Source organism: Eptesicus fuscus, chromosome 7 (genome assembly GCF_027574615.1).
Source record: "Eptesicus fuscus isolate TK198812 chromosome 7, DD_ASM_mEF_20220401, whole genome shotgun sequence".
NCBI classification, from domain to species: Eukaryota; Metazoa; Chordata; class Mammalia; order Chiroptera; family Vespertilionidae; genus Eptesicus; species Eptesicus fuscus.
In genome coordinates this window covers 50,740,799-50,759,123 of record NC_072479.1, presented here as the reverse complement: position 1 = coordinate 50,759,123, position 18,325 = coordinate 50,740,799, and the positions used below count along the sequence as shown (strand labels likewise).

General features: G+C 36.8%; 1 protein-coding gene across 2 annotated transcripts in view; it reads left to right on the top strand.

Moving 5' to 3' along the window:
• Positions 1–18,325, top strand: part of SLC16A7 (solute carrier family 16 member 7) — a 151,216-nt gene that overhangs the window by 93,305 nt on the left and 39,586 nt on the right. The window lies entirely within an intron of this gene.

Below are 18,325 nucleotides of genomic sequence, written 5' to 3'. Positions count from 1 at the left end.
CGTGATTGAAATAATTCTTTATCTCTGTAGTACTCATTAAATATGACACTTTAAAATTTAAATGGTTGCCTGACAATTATCTTGTTACATTTCATATTCAAATGAGGGTATTCATGAGGGATAATGAATAAATCAAAGTACCATGTCACTTCTGAATGTCAAAAATTATGTATGTATATATAGAAATGAATTGGTGCATTTGTATGCCAACTATCTTCTTTAAATCAATTTCAATAGCAGACCAGACTGTCCTATAGATTTTTTTAAGGCATTTCTTGAAATATTTAGATTTGAGTTTTCATTTTTTTCAATGGCATATGTTACTTTAAGAGACAGGTATAAACTCAAAATACACTGCTTAAAGTACTCATACAAATCATCTAGTGCAATTTGTTACTTTCCAAGTGAGGATAATGTGGCTCATAGTGACTGAACTATGTCATTAGCAAAAATATCCAATATTTATTAGTATTAAATTTTAGCTAAGACCTCTCTAAATGTTTGCTGTGTGTCATATGGCTTAATCTTCTTAATAATCTATAAAATAAGTATGAATTTCTCTCCATTCTGTAGCTGAGGATATAGAGAGAAAACAAAAAGTCTTTCCAACTCTAACAGCTCATTAGTGGCAGATAGAAATTGAGACCCCAAACATTTCATCACTGTGTTGTTCTGCCTTTCTCATGCCTCCCTCTTTACCTGAAGAAAATGGCAGACCTAATTCAGGCCTTTGCCCACCGAAGTCATTTGTTTAATGATATAATAATTATTCTTTAGTATGTTGTCTATTGTACACCAAGGTAAAAATTTGATCCCCCAGTAATCCTCTGTGTGTTTGTGTGTGTGTGTTTTCCACTTTTCTGTATGTTAGCAATTTTACAATAATTCAGTATATGTCTCCCTTACCCTTTTGGTTATGTTAAATTGGTGCATTTTTCCCCCAGTAGCAATAGGTATCTTTAAAATGCTATTTGGCTATGTCATTGAAAAATTCTGCTTCTAAAACACTTTCTGAGATTCTCCTTTGGAAGTTGCTTTAAGGCTTATGACTGCTATTTCTGATGACTGTAGAAGTAGTAAGTACTGTGCTTTAGGTTTTCTTTCTCTATCCCAGGGGTCAGGGTTCTTTAATAATGATTTGCTAGAGCAACACACAAAGTCATCTTATCCTGAGCTCCACAATGTGTTAATGTTAAATACATTAAATACAACTGAAACAGATTCCTTTAGTGAATGAACATTTCTATTGAATTTAGAATTCAGGTCCTTTATATTCATAATTTTATGTTGAGTAGATAGTTGATGAACTCATAAGCAAGAAAAAATTTTGTAATTTTGTATAACTTTTTAATTAAGTCAAGTCTTAATTGACTTCATTAGTTTTAAGCAAACAATCTCAAAGTCCCACTGCCTTAAGGCAATACTAGTTTATTTTGCTCAAGCAATGCATTCTCAAGCAGTGTTTCATCCAATGGCTATGCCATCATGTAAGGCTTTGTAGTGTTCCTAAATCTGCTCCATCCATCTGGACAGAGAATGAATGCAGACAGCATGGAAGATAAATGGGATATTTTAGGGGCCGGATCTGGAAGGGAAAAAATGTCATTTCTGCGCACATTCCACTGGTTAAAACTCTTATACCTCCCCACCTAGAGGCAGGGCCTGGGGTTGCTGGGAAATGCAGGCTTCCTGTAGCATCCAGTGAGACTCAGACAGAGCTTAATATCCCAACAATCATTCTCCATTCAGTGGAAGCAGAATGTGTTTATTTTTTCTTTAATATTTGAAAGGTCTCTATTTATAGAGAGGCCTTTTAGAATGATGATTATAAAATAAATTCAAAGACCATAAGGTGAAAAGGCATATAATTTACTATAAAGTATGAGTCTCTCTACCAAGTGACTAAAATATCCTATTCAACATAATGCTAATTGCATTAGCTTATCGAACATCTAAGATCTGACACACTCATTAGAGCTTAGCACTCAAGCTATTAATCACCACAGTGGGGTCACTGGGTAAGATGGAGTGTGGTCAGAGGCCTGGCCTATGATGTCAGGGCTGGAGTCTCTTGTAGTAATTAGTTGGCATCTGGGCTTTGGTAGCAAGGTATTATCTTCCCTTCTGATGTCCGTATTAAAAATGAAGCTAATAATATGTATGCGGGAAGGATGGGCAGGAATGCAAATTATGTTTATCCCTTACTTCATTCTTAGAGTAATGGCATTAAGTCACACAACCCATCTGCTTGTCCATATGGTCTCCTGGACTTCTAACGGATTTCAGCAATAGGTCAAGCAGAGTGGTCACCCCATTAATAAAGCACTAAGTAGAGGTAGAAAACATATTAAACTCAAACTTTCCACATTGTTTTAAATGGAAATGAGGATTTATTTTGTAAACAGTGATTACACAGGATTACCTTTTAGTGAAATCTTTAGCTTTGTTACTCTATCAAAAGATAATGTGAACATGGCTTACAGATTTGGGGCTGCCACTATATGTGAGGACTGCATGTTGTTTTTCTGAGGATGTGTTTGTTATGACTTGGAAGACTCAGCTGTTTTGGAGAGGGGCGTTGGCCCTGTCTTCTTGGTAACTTACTCTTCTGTTTCATGTGAGTGATGAGCACCAGTTGTGCTAAAGCAAGGGTGATGGTTTCATGAGGCACTGCTCTACACAGGAGACCGAGCGTTAGACCAGTGGGCTTATTTTACTGGAGGCCAAGAAGCAAAAAGTTTTAGGCATAGGAGGTTGGTGACCATAATATGCAATGTGTATTTTTCTTTTCTTTTTAAAGTCTAAATAAATGTATTATATTATTTTGCTGTATGCTTTATTTTGCAGAATAAAGGAGACAAAATAAGTCATATAGGGCTGGATCTTAGCTTCTATGATATGATAAAAAATTTCATTCCATTCCTGTGTTGGAGATACCAAAGGCTTTCATCTTAGCTTCACAAAAACTAGAGAGAACCAGGTACACATGGACAGTCGTGGGCAAGCAGGCTGGGTACTTCTTATGCCTAAGCCACAGTAGATTTTTTTTCATCCAGGAACATAGATATTGCTGAAGTTTTCCTAGGAAGTACAGTACAGTGTGGCAGGAACTGTTATGCTCACCATTCATCCAGGGCACCTGTGTATAATACCTGTGTATAATACCTGTGTATTATACACAGGTTGAGGCCAAGTGACCGGTTCTGACCAATGAATAGTGAGTGGAGGGATTTAGGCGCACCCCCCCCCCCCCCGCCCTGGACACCTGGACAAAGCAGTTCCAGCTGGTGTACATCTTCCTTTTTCCTCTTCCCTTCTGCAGCAGCCTAATTTCATATGACATGGCTACAGGGGAATGTCCTTGGTCCACTTATACTTTGAATGAGTAAGAAACGTTTTGTATTATGCTTCTGCGGTGTACTACACAAAACAACTTAGGTTATACTGATCAATACAAACACAAAGGGTTAGATTGTTGTGTAGCTACAATATACTAGCAAATTATGTAAATTACTAGAGGCCCAGTGCATGAAATTTGATCCCAGTCAAACTCCCGGTTGAGGGAGTTTGCATATTAGGCTTTTATTATATAGGATAGGATGAAGGGGGACTAGTACAGGGTATGGGATGACCTTCCTCATTTGACTTAACTTCATGAGAAGGTTTGTAAGTGTGCTACTTCTTCAAATCTCTGTTAAAGAAGAGGAAGCCTTCAGTATCTCAAGAAGTGAAAAAGGAATTATAAGTGGAAATCATCATTGCCAGTTTTTTGGGGAATAAAAGTGAGAGGCAGGTAAGGCACAGAAATAGGGACCAAATCATGCCCATGCAGCTTTCTACCGTTAAAAGTGTCTTTGTCTCTCTCTCTCCAGACAGGGAGGGAAGGAGGTAGGGATCAAGGGCAGATTGCAAGAATGCTCAGCCCTGTGAAACTTTTCCAGGAGACACTTTCCCTACAGTGGGCTGACAATCCAGTTCAAATAACATTGAGATATTACTAAATGTTATTTTCAGCAGAAAAAAAGAACAATTTAAGAAACTTTGTTGAAATATTTTATGTTTTATAGTGTGAACATTTCACTTACTAACTTATAAGAAATGCTACTTACTCTAAACTAAGTTATTATATCATTATATAGGATAGGATGAGGGGAGACTAGTGTATGCACTTGTGTTTTAGTAGCAAATGACAGAAACCCGATTCAAAGCCCCTAAGGTCCAATGAGAAATGTTCCTGCATACACATCAAGGTTATATGAGGTCATGAGTAGGGTCCTATTCATTAGGATTGATAGCCTTATAAGACAAGGGAGAGAGAGAGAGAGAGAGAGATATCTTTCTCTCTGTGCCACACACCAAAGAAGAGCCATATGAAGACATAGCAGGAAGGCAGCTGGTTTGCAGGGCAGGAAGAGAGCTATCACCAGAAATCAAATTTGCTACCTTGATCTTGGACTTCCAGTCTCCATAACTCTGAGAAGTAAATTTCCGTTGTTTAAGACATTCAGTCTGTTATATTTTATTATGGTAGCACAAGCTGACAAATACAGGCAGTGTCAAGCTTGGTTTCTTTGATCTCCTTCATACTCTGTGAATTGCTATTAGTCCTTTCTTCTTTAACTAAGCAGAATAGGTATATGATAGATATATGTGGAATTAAGTTCCTAAATGGTCCTGGTGCCATCTAGCATGAAATACTTTCCTGAACTATATTGGTTAATTTGAAAACTATCCTATGGATGTTTCTTTCAGAAGAAGGAACCATTATACACTCCCTCAAACAGCATTTCTATGAGGATTGAGAATATGCAACAGGTTTTTTTTTTTTTTCAAATAACTTTTCAAAGGACCTTATAAAAATAGAAATTTTATGATTTTATATACTGTGAGTGAGTTAAGTCTCATGGGTTATGTCAGAGAATTGGAAATACCCAAATACCCGTCCTCCCCCTTTTTTAAATCCTCACCCAAGGATATTTTTAAAATTGATTTTAGAGAGAGAGAGAGAGAGAGAGAGAGAGAGAGAGAGAGAGAGAGAGAAGAGAAACATCTATGGGTTGCCTCCCATATGCACCTGCAACCTGGGTATATGCCCTGACCAGGAATCGAACCCACAGTGCTTCGTTGCACAGTATGATGCTCCAACCAAATAAGCCACACTGGCCAGAACTGGAAATTCCCTTTGAATGGGTATTTCTTTCTTTGTTATAACAGTAGTGACTTTGGCCGACTAATTGCACTATTTCAGAGAAGTTTCTAAATGATTAATCCAAATGGCTGTTCTTGAGCAAGAATTTGTTCATCTGGTTAGAATTACAAATGCAGATGTGGGGGTCATAGGTCTGACCTTAAGGCGAGGCTTCTGGCTGTGGCAGAAACTCTAGCTTTGCCCAATTATTGCTCAAACATCTGTGATCATCAGAGGTGGGGATATAAAAGTAATCCAGTGTCTTAGTTGTGGAGAAAGCCTTATATAATGCCACTCATTCATTCATTCATTTACCCTACAGATATGCATTGAGCATCTGCAGTGTGCCTGGTACTGGCTTGGCTCTGGGAAAGCCACATCAGGCCAGCAGACACAGGCTGTGCTTTCATGATCTGAAATAGGTATTTTCACCTTTATTTAATTACACTTATGATACAGACAAGTAAAGGAACACAGTAGTTACCATGAAACTATATAAACATTGAACATCTTATAGCTGAGTGATCAGGAAATGTTGCTCTGAACTGAACTTGAAGGATGAGGACACAGCATTAATCAAAGGAAGGGAAATACTTCAGACTCACCTGATCTCTTCAGATGATGGGTAAAACATATCTGTAAATAAGACTCTGAGTGAAATCTGGGTAATGAACAAAGGGGAACAAAAGGAAAAACATTTTGTGTGTGTAAGTGATTTGGAGTTTCTTTTAATTTTTCCAAACTTTCACCAGGAAACCCAATAGTCATGACTTACATTGATATAGAAGCAGAAGAATCATTTATAGACCAAAATCATGAAAGCATCACTTTAGTCCTTTTAATTAAGAGGAAAAAAATTATACAGTGAGTTAAAAATATTTGAGATTTTTCCTCCACTGGTATAAACTGTTGTAATACTAGTGGGAAAATGAAATGGTATGTGCTGTGGAAATGACAGTTGTGAAATCCCTGTGGCACAAATAACAGATGGTTGCTTATTGGACTTCTGGGCAAGAATTGGGCTATGGAAACTATTTTTGAAACATGTCTGTCTCAGTGTTGCAGACTTCTATTATCTCCCAAAGAGTGGACATGCATCTAAAGATTGAGAAACTTTTAAAAGCCTCTGGATATTCTTTGACCCTTGTTGTTTGGGACAAACTTTGTTTTTTGTCTTTTGTTTTTTCTCTATCAGAAACATGCAAAGGGTTGAGTTTTAATAACCTTATTTAGAGTGTCCTTGAACACTTAGAGGTTGTCATTAACCTTCCAAATGCTCTTGGGTACAAGAAGTATTTCACAATTAGTTTAAAATACATGGAAAAGATCTACGTTGAGATAGTTTTGCCTTTTCAGAAAAAGAAAAACAAGTTTAATGAGATGACTCAGATAAAATAAAATAAGCCTTTTCTCTTGAACATTGCTCCTCTCAAGAAATGATAGTAAATACCTTTATGTTGTGGCCAAAATATTACTAGAGCTGTTCCTTAAATCAAACATGATATGTCTTCGAAGCTGGATAAACTTTCCAAGGGCAGCATAACCTCTGCTCCCTAAAGTTGGCTCCCATATCATCTCAAACACAACTGAACTAGAAGTTTGAGGCAATTCCTGAGTGTTTGCAGAAGAAACTACTTGCGCTGGCAAAATAACCTGGGCCATGAATACTGTTAGCATTCCAAAATATGCTTGTGGGAGAAAAAAACAAAACCATTTTTATTCACTTGGTATTTTAAATTTATATTTGTGACCTCTTCTTTTGTCTCTGACTAGTTTTATTCTCTTAGGTAAAATGAATGATGCAGCCATTAATGTTTTATATATGTGTATATATAATGAATAATCATTACATATAGATTTTAAGAAAAATTTATCTACTTGTGAAGAGATAAACTTCACAAGTAGAAGTGTGAAAGTAGAAATGCTTTATCTTTTCTATACTTTCAGCATTCATTCTCCCTAGGGGAGTCGCGTTAGCTAAGTTGTGAATATTTATTGACCATAGGATGAATTTAATAAGGCCCAAATTAAATTAGCTAAATGTTTTTCTTCAGTGATACATAATACTAGTATTCATGACCTTCCAACTGTACCTGTTTTGTTTTGTTGTTGTTATATTTTTCCTAAGAGGTGTTCCTTTCACTTATTTCTTTGTAGTGCATAACCATTGGTTTTTTAAGTGAAGATGAAAAACTGATTTTTTAAAACTAAATTCCTAAACAAAAGAAGCCTCCCTCCCCTGCTAGAGGTACTGTTACCTAATGGAATGGTGGAATAGGTGATGGAATTGGATTTGGCTGTGTGGTGCTGCCACTTACTAGCTGAGTGGTTCGTCATGTTACTGCATGCATCTCTGCTTCAGTTTATTATAAATAAAATGTCCACGCTCTTTTTCATGTATGTATATATATGTTTCTGAACTTCCTGTAGGTTCTTTTCATCTCAGTAAGAAAGAACAGTGCAGTTATCTAGGCAAACATCCTTACCATCCACACCCATGTATGTTATGTTCTATTAAGGTAATGTCCCACCATTGAGCTTCTATAAGCTGTTTTGAAAACTCAAAATTATCCAAAGACCTGCACAACTTCTCCAGTATGGAAACTAGGAAAAATGGGATTAAAAAGGAAAGTATCATTTAATAATGCCTACTTTGCCATAGATTTCAACCTAAAAGGATTATAGATATAAAAAAGATTCATCTATTACTTAGATGACATTTTACCTATCTTTCTTCTAGAAATTGTCTACTAGTAAAATAGATGTTTTAACTTTTAGTCCATTCTTTATGATCTAGGTTTCTTTTTCCTTATTTTTTTGTCGTTAGAGATTCTAATACATTATGTGCACAAAATGAGCACCACATAGGATAACATGATTCAACCAGGGAAAATTCAAAACAGAGACGTGAAATTGATCAGAAACATATTTTGTGAGTTTGTATTTGTTTTTGAAATGGAGAAAACCTCTACTATCAAGATAGACAAATTAGATTTTTTCTTTACAGAGTAGAAATACCAAGTCTAAGAAGAGATATAATAAAACAGTATGAAGTCCTGAAGGGTATGGATTATATGAATGGATGTGTTAACTAAATTCCACAATATTGGAATTGCAGTGAGAGAGAAGCAGAAACAGTAGGGCATGAGAGAATTCTGAAAAGATAAATTTTATATTAGAATGATAATTCAATAGAATTTATGATCCCAATAAAAATGAATTCTACCAAATTTTAGCAAAATCAAATAAAGTTTTGATAAACTTATGAATGATAGACCTAGATATAAATAGAAACAAATGTATTTAATATATATTCCTTGTCAATCCATCCTTACTGGAGATTGTTGAATTATGAATTTACTAAGTTTAAGATAGCATGCTAATCTTTCAAGGAAATGTTGGAAACCTCTGTCTGACTTTAAAGCTCATATTTCTGCTTACTTTATGTTTTAATTATATAATAATTTATTATCACTATACCTTATTCTTTTCTCTCCTAATCTCCAGGTTGGGATAATGTGCAATAACCATGTATTTCCTCAAATCCATTGTGGCATCATTTTCAAAGAGCACAGAATTGAAAGGACATTAGATTTGTCCTAGTTTAGAATTTCCTTGCATTATTGTTACTTATGTATTTATAGTTGACTAAAATTTCTTATTAGGCCATGTTTTCTTTTTCTTGTAGCACACATTTATGAATTTACTCTGTGTTTGCTTGAAATAGAATACTCTTGTGAGCACATAGTTAGTTTCCATGCTAATAAAAATATATCTTTCTATAATGAAAAAGAGCCAGTCAGATAGTGTGAACATCTGATGTCACTAAAATAAAATAGAGAAAAGTATATTTTTGAGGTCAGGTAGACCTAGAAATTTCCTATTTCCAATATCTCCTTAAGCATCTTATCTGTCCTCTCTGAGCTTTAGTGATTTCTCAAAATGGGAGGGAATTGTGGACTCTAACCCAGATATTTTGTTGTAATAACAAAAGTAATGCATGAATAGTAATCATTATCATTGCCATCATCACCATCACTACCATCCAAAGCCTCTGCATAGAGAGCCTAATTCCCATGTTTCGGTTCTTAAACTTGTCCTTATCAATAACTTCAAATCCTTCATATTCTCACCTTTCTAATATATTACTCTTCACTACCAACTCTTTCTTCCTGCCCATTTCCTTCAGTACCTCAGCTCTACTATTCCTTCAACCCCACTGGTGCTATGCATCTGCTAATACTGCCACACTCACCATTGCTCCCTTCATGCCACCTTTATCTCCTTACCTAGCCAAGTATCAGATTCAATGATTATCACTTCCTTGCATACAGTTTCACTCGCATACCTGTCACTCATGTTCCTGTATCCCTTGATGAGACCAGGCTGGTTAAAGTTGGATCTCTACCTGCTCGGTGCCTACATCTGCACAGCTGGATGGAACTGAAGGAAAATGTGCTGCAGGACTGACTGACTGGCCTTTTTAAATTCATGATCAGTAATCTCAAGGAGGCCCGTAAGCTGCCTAGTAACCATACTACATTCTGTTGCCCCACCCCAGTCTCTCTCCCTTCCTATCAGATGATTATTTTTTATTGAACCCTCATTCACAAAATCCACTATCATTTCCTCATTAATTCTTCATCCCAGGTGATAACTTTGATTCTTACTTCCTTTACAAGGCCAAAGTAATCAGAACTGTCACATGCTTCTACTACCACATTTTCTCACCTGTTTACATCTGGGCTTATATACTTTACCTTCTCTGCTATATTGTCTGTGTTCTAGCTAAGCTCAACCCTTTTACTCACACATTTTATCTTACCGTTCACCTGTTGAAGGACTGTCCTCCAGATGAAATTTTTTTTTTTCTCCCTCCTTCAACAGCAATAGTTTCCATTACAACCCATAACACATAAACATAATATTATATCTTCCAACTTGGGAAAAACAAAAGACCAATGAGAAACATTCTCTAGACCCATATTTCCTGTCAGCCACAATTCCATTTCCTCCCTTTTAAGCAAAATTTCTTGAAAGTGTTGCTAGATTTATTATGGCTAATGTCTTCTGAATTTCTTTACCCCCACCACGCATTTGAAATGCTGTTTTTAAAACCTCTGTTATCAGATTAGTGGTCATTTCTCAGTCCTAATCACACTGGACTTTTCAGCAGCATTTGATATAGTAGTTCATCACACTCTTTCATTAAACACTTTCTTAATTTTACTTGTAAAAGACCACACTTGTGTTTTTCCTTTGATGCTATTAACCATGCCATTTTAATATTTATTTTTCATGTTTCTTTATTTCCTTAAACTATCAACACTGGAGTGCTCTTGGATTTTTTTTCTCTATTTTCTATATGTACTTGCTCCTTAGGTTACTCATACTTTTTCATGAATTGAGCTATAATTTATAAGTGGATGCCTCTCACATTTCTATCTCCATGCATAACCTCCCTGAACTCTAGAGCTGTGTTATGAATCTCCTTTCAACATTTCCACTCAAATGCCTGATAGGCATCTCTAACTTATCCTGTCTAAAATTGACCTCCTGATTTTCTCCCCCAAACCTGTTGATCAGGTGAAAAAAGGTTGCAGCCATCCTTGATTTCTCTTTTCTTATCTTAATCTCAATGAGCATATCTTCTAAATAAATCCAACATCTAATCACTTCTCACAACCTCGCTGCCATTACCTGTTTAAGGGATTATTATTTATCATCCAGACTAGTATTGTGGCCCATCATTTAGTTTCCCTGTTTATGGATATAGCTGCCAGTGCGATCCTTTTGTAACCTAGGTCCAATTTCGTCCCCTGTACAAACCTATCCAAGGATTCCCGTCTTACTCTGCATATCTGCTCTCCCCTATTACTTCCTGACTCAACTACTCTCCCTCTTGCTCACTCTGCCCTAGTTGCACTGTGTACCTACTAGAATATGCCAGCCGTGCATTCATCTCACACATTTATACCTCTTCTTTTCTTTACCTGGAATAACATTCCCTTGAATTTGTAAGTGGCTATCCCTGTGCCCTTACTCAAAATTCACCTTCCCAGGGAAGTCTTTCAGGGCTAGCGCATCTAAAATTTTAACACCACATCCACACAGTTCTATCTTCCTTTCACGTTTCCCTGTGTAACACCTCTCGCTGTTGTTTAGTTTTTATAACAATGGTACTGTCTTATAAAGCTTGCTGTGATGATACAAATGCTCTTTAAATTTGATTGTCAATATATGTTATCTACTACTCACAGGTGGCTATTGAACACTTTAAATGTTTGTTAGTTTAAGAAAGGAATTGATTTTTTATTGTATTTCATTTTAAGTAATTTAAATGAAACAAACAAACAAACAACCCTCAGTTGGCTAATGGCTACCATATTAGATAGTGGAGATTTAGAAGATAAACTTACAGCCCCTCACTGAAATATAAATTTAATGAGAGCAGGGATGTTTTCCCCCATTTTGTTTATACTTGTATCCCTGATGGGTCAGTATGCTGTGGGGCATTGTAGATGCTTACTATTTTTTGAAGGATGAACAAATGTATCATTATCAAAATTATTGTAGTAATCATGAAATAAGCTGTGAAAGATGGGTTCTATTCCTAGATATGCTATTCTGTAGTGGTGTGAATTTTTAGGACTCCCTTCCTTTCCCAGAACCCAAGTTCCTCCATTTATTTTTAATTTTATAAATGTGTATTGAGCTCTTCTTATGTGCCAGGAATTATGGTAGACATGGATGTACAAAGATGAAAAAAACATGGTCCCTGACCAGGAGTTTTGTCCACACAGGAAGAAAAATAAGTAAAAAGTTATTAAATCTGTGTGAGAATTCTAAAGACAATTTAGGATATGAACTGCTCTGGGAGAAGATAAAAGAATAAAAGGCAGCCTTAATCGTCAAAGCAACAAACAGTTGGTGGAAAGGGGAATGGCAAGCACTACTGGAGGACAGAGAGGATTTGTAATGTTTCGAGTCAGCCTTTTAATGTGAGTGTAACAGAGACCATATTTGAAATTCATTCCTCCCTATAACATAAAATGTGGCTGTCTGAGCACAAGGCGCTGTGTAATAATGATTTCATGTGCTATTATGAGGGCACAGTGTAAATATACAGGAAATTCTCTTATAAATTCTGAAATCCTTCTGCTACTTTCTGTTACAAAGTTCTAAAACAATAGTCATTTTTAATTGCTGTTCCTCTATTTGCCTTGCTTTTTCATTTCCATTGCCTTTTCATGTATGTCAGAATAGTTGGTGAAGATTTTACAAATCCTTTTTCCATTCCTAAACAGGCATTCAGGTTATAAAAACTGACCATGAAAAATTTAACGGTGAAGGTAAAAATATATGTTTATATGATGTCTATCTATCATCTATCTGTCTATCTATCTATCTATCTATCTATCTATCTATCTCTATCTATCATCTATCTATGGCTTTAATATTATAAATACCGCATCAACTCCTCAGCAGTCATACACACTTTCCAATAAAACTGTAGAGCAGAAAAGCCTGAAATACCAGGGCAGTGCAGAGCGGCTTCTCGTAGCTCATCAGTGACGTCAGCTTTTGTGTGGGTCTCTCATTCTAGTGCTGAGGATTAGGTGACAGTGGAAGAACGAATACTGTTAATGTGGGGAAGCAGGGTGCTGTTTCACCTTTCACACCAGCCAAAGAACATATCCGGTGTCTCCCCTGAAACTTTAGCTTGTCGGCATAGTTCGTTGTCAGTTTTTCAGGTGCATACATCTTTAAGGAAAGAAGAAAATAAAGTTATTAAATAAGAATAATAAAATTAATATTAACAATATGTTTAAACAACTACATCTCAAATTTTTCTTCAGGTTAATCTTCAGGTTTTATATTAATTATAGACAGTTAAAAAGAATTATAATGAAGTTTGTTTATCTGCTGTATACTTTCCAAGGAAATATATCTTGTTGTTTTTAATGTTTAAATATATTTTTATTGATTTCAGAGACAGAAGGAGAGGGAGAGAGAGAGAATCATTGATCGGCTGCCTCCTGCATGTCCCCACTGGGGATTAAGCCCACACCCGGGCATGTGCCCTGACCAGGAGTCGAACCATTACCTTGTTCATAGGTTAACAACTCAACTACTGGGCCACACTGGCCAAGCTATATTGTGTTTATGTGATAGAACTTATAGTAGACTTTCTGGAGTTAGATGCTTATGTCTGAAATGTTTGCCAAGCTGCAAAACAGAATAGGACTAGAATTTAAGACATAAGTGTGACTCTGTAATTTCATTGTCTAGAGGATATTAACTAGTTTATGATGTCAAGAGAATATTTTCATTAAAAGTATATTTCAAGAGATAGTGGAGGTGTTTTTATATTTTAGAAATATTTTTTTTAAAAATAGAGATGTATCTGAAATTTTTACATTCAAGAATACAACAGAAAGTCCCATGTAAGTTTTTTACCTCTGAAATGGTGAAAATATGAAATTTTTAGTTTATACCAGTAAATAGATATATTATGCAAAGTACAGTGTGCTTCCTACTATGTAATAAATCACTACAAAACGATAGCTTTGACATTCCAGTACCCAAGAATAATGGTATATCTCCACAAATACTGTAGAATAAATTCTTTCCCTCAAGAGCATATCCATATTTAATCAATGATACAGGGAATCATTTTTGCTCATATTCATTCCTGAAGAGCTAGAGTGTTGCTGATGAGTACTTAGTACCATGTTATTGATGTAGTTTACCTTTCAACAGCTAGAATCCACTCCCAACTCCATATAAATAACATTCAAAGAAACATTCATGCTTTGAAACATAATGATCAGTTCTTATGTATTTACAAAGTGAAGGAAAGCATCCTTCACTCAATTGCTGCTTTACTTTACAGATAAAGTAAATTAAGAAAATTCTGAGTTTTCCAAAAGCTACACAGAGAGTTCCAGTGATAAGATTGAGGGCATCTGCTTCTGTCTCCTGGGCTTTTGTGGATTATTTCTCCTTGTTAGGCCAGACTTTATCTTTCCTATTTAAAATACTACATAACATTCTTCTATTGGCAATAACTGCCCACAGTCAAATTATTTTCATCACAAAAATGGTTTTATGGGTTTAAAAGAATTTCTTTACTGCTTAATTACATCTGACATATGTGAGATGTATTTTGAAAAGTGTACTAAAGAAACGTAAGCTATTAGTGATTATTGTTACTATTCTGCTTGGTGGGTAATAATGTTTTTACTTTCAACATGTTTAAGCCTTTCAGAAAGTATGAGCGGTTAGTCCATCACCCTCCTTTGTACTGTTTAACCAAGCTACTCACTTTTTGTCCTCTTAATCATCTCTCATAAATCAGTCTCTTAGCCTTTAGACATTCCACTTGTTTCTCCCATTTACTTCCTCCTACTGTGTTCTTATTATTGTAATTTATTTTTTTAGTGTTGACAATTTACTGGGCACTGTTCAAAACATAACATCTTTCTTTTCAGAGATGTGGCTCAAATTGCCACGCTGTGTTTAGTGTGGTCTCAGCAGACCACGGAAAGAATGTGGAGTAGCCCATTTCAATCAAGTCTGGGGTATGAGGAGGAGATCAAAACTGAGTTAGTGGGTAGAGTTCAGAAGCATTTTTCACCTCAATTTTGTCTTTCCCCTGACCGTGTTTAACGTTATCTCACTTATGATGAGGGATGAGTCCATGTGGCTAATTTGGGTTGTCTTGGGCCTATGGATTTTCAGAATGCTTCCTTGCACTCCAGTGGCATTCACATAGAAAATAACAAGCAACTTGAAACTCTTTTGGGAAAGGCCATTGGGATTTAAAGAATGGCTATTTTCAGTGGCCAGAGTGTGTGTTTTTTAATCGATATTTTAATCGGTTTCGAAAACAGAATATTGAAACATTTTAGGTATAGACAATCTTATTACTATTCTCACAGCCCTTGGATACTGAAAAATATGGTCTAAAATCTTATTGGCAAATTTCTGATATACTAGATTTTAATGACTCTGTTCATAGCAAGCAAGTGAATAATTAACATTGGGAATTAAAGGTACAGAACTGGGCACTGGGAAATCTGACTTATAATGTAGGGTCCCTCATCTTTAGGAGATCAGGGTGCTGGCTGTGATGGTACAGGTATGCTCTGCTTCACCTTTCTGTCCAAAGATCTAGCACCTGCAAGCCAACTCCTCCAAAGGCTCACCACTGAGTGATCATCTCTGAAATCTCTGAAAAAAATATAAGAACTTTGTGTGATACAATACATGGAAATAAGATTGTCTGGAGATTTATTCGTCATGGCCAATGCATAAGTGGATCAGAATAGAGATATGCAAAGGTAGCTTAAATAATAAGAAAGGGACTCTAGGTTATAATAGTAATCATACTAAATCAATCTGTTTATTTCTCCAAATAAAAATTACATTCAACAGGTCATGAGGCAAAGTTATCAGTATCTTTCCAAACAGTATCTAGTGGTGAATGAACTTTCACCAAGTGATATTATTATAATTCTGTTAGCAAGATCATTGAAAATGTGAAGTGGAAATAAATGTTGTACTGAGACAGCCTTGGCCAGTTTGTCTCAGTGGATGAGAGTTGGCCTGTGGCTGGAGGGTTTTGGGTTTGATTCTGTTCAAAGGCACATACCTCAGTTGCAAGCTTGATCCCCAGCCCCAGTTGGGGTGCGTGTGGGAGACACCAGTGGATGAGTCTCTCTCACATCGATGTTTCTTCTTCTCTATCTCCCCTTCTCTTCCACTCTCTCTTAAAAAATATATCCTTGTGTGAGGATTAACCAAAAATAAAAATAAAAATATTGTACTGACATGGAATAAAAATGCATATTCAGGTAGAGTGGAATGAGTATTAAGTCATGGGGAAGATGAGTTAGTCTTTGGGGATGACTTTTCTGGTGTCACCACAGGCTGACTGCAGACAGGTGAGTACTGGAAGAGGGAGGACAGGTGTTTTGAGAACAGAAGAAGTAGTATGTAAAATCTTAGACAGTGGGAAGGCTAGCTTATTTGAAAAGCATATAGCAGTATTGAGACACTGTTAAGATGACATTTGAAGCTTTTTAAAGGCACCAGTCAGTACGGTCCTATGATTTTTCTACAGCAATTTTTAGGTTTTTGTGTGTAGAAAAGGGGATATGCCTGAGGTCATCCTGGGCTACTTATTTTCCAGATGAACATTATCGAGGGAGGAGTAAAGGAATAAAGGATGCTTTCAAAGGAGCTGTAAGAATGAGTTCTACAAGGGAAAGAAATGTAGGAGAACTTGATATACGTTACAGGTTGGAGGGGGAACAATAGCATCTATGGATTGGAAACCTTGATGAGACTGACAAATTTTTAATAGCAAGAGCGAGAGCAAGTGAAATGAAAGGGCCAAGATGGTGAGGGGGATATTTATATTTGAATGGGCAGGAGGACTGCAGTGCCATATTAGTTGATTCCAACTATCACCATTCTGTGCATCATTGGAATAGAATGCAACACAAAGAGAAAGAAAGGCAAAAATCAGGGGAAATAAAAAACATCAAGAAATGTAGAAGCCACATATATATTGATGTCCCTTAGAAAGATTATTGGCAGTGAAGTGGAGATAGACACTTAGCCCTGTGTCAGCCATGAAAAAGTGTGAGGGGCAGAGAGACCCAGGTGCCAGTATATAACAGCAAGAAGATTAGAGACAGTGCTCTTACTTGATGGAAATGGCTTCATAGAAGCACATACTATCTAATAAAAGCCTAATATGCTAAGTGTCCCATCATGGAGTCTTCCATTCAACCAATCAAAGCATAATATGCTAATGATATGCTAAGGCTGCTCAACCCCTTGCTATGACGTGTACTGACCACCAGGGGGGCAGCCAGTTGACCGGTTGACCAGTCGCTATGATGTACACTGACCACGAGGGGGAAGATGCTCCGACCAGTAGATGAGCTTGCTGCTGGGGTCCGGCCTATCGGGACTGAGCAAGATGGGCCGGGCATGCCCTGGAGCCCTCCCGTCGTTCCTCCCTGGCTGGCCAACCTCCTGATCGTGCACTGGTGGGGTCCCTGATCGTGCACTGGTGGGATCCCTCAGCCTGGACTGCGCCCTCTCACAATCTGGGACCCCTTGTAGGATGTCAGAGAGCCAATTTTGCCCTGATCCCGCAGGCCAGGCCGAGGGACCCCACTGGTGCATGAATTCGTGCACTGGGCCTCTAGTAGACTTATAAAAGAAAGAACAATGGAGGAGAGGAAGTTTAGAGATTGACAAAGAACAGGGAGAACACTTATGCCACTTCCTGTCTGAAGTACTTATGTGGGAGATAAAATACTAAAAGGGTGTCAAGGGAGGTCATTTTGTAGTGGAATAGCCATAACACTCAAAAAAACCAAACCACAAACAAAAGCATTAGAGGTCCATAGTCTATAGCAGGAAAGTAGAAAGTAGAGAGTGTTGAGTGATGGATTTAATTGATAACATGGATATGTAAGATCACTTCAGAGTTAGTTAGGATAAACAGGAATTTGAAACATAAGGAACTAGGCCAGATAGAGGAATATTGGCACTCACATAGTTCTAGTTCTATGCTCCTAAATATTTCCTGTAGTGACACGGTGGCATCCACTGCATATTCTCCTCTTAGCTACAGACAACAGTGTGGCCTTGATGGCTGTGAGCATCTCTTTAGATAACATTTAACAGTCTGTCAATAAATAATAGTGACTTGAACTAGGATGGCAAGTGGTCAGTATGAGTTTGCCCCCAAGAAGATGGATATGCTCTCAGAATACTGACAAAAATAGTATTTGAGCTTTCAAGACAGTGTTGTAGATAATGAATGCCACACTGTGAGACCTATGGGATGAGGTTCAACCATAGTTCCCCCTGAAAGGACACACACTGCTATCCATTGTGGTATGCTTTTCTTTTTTTATAACACAGGAAAGTAGAAAGCTAGAAATTAGGAAAGTTTACTAACTTGTGAAACAAGGTAGAATCTAATAGGTAAGTGTCCTACAAAGATATTTATTTGATATTGTGTTTTCAGTATATCTACACTTTAATCATTTTGTCAATTAAAAATTACAAGATACTTTTCCACCTCAGATTATTAGTGATGTCATTAAG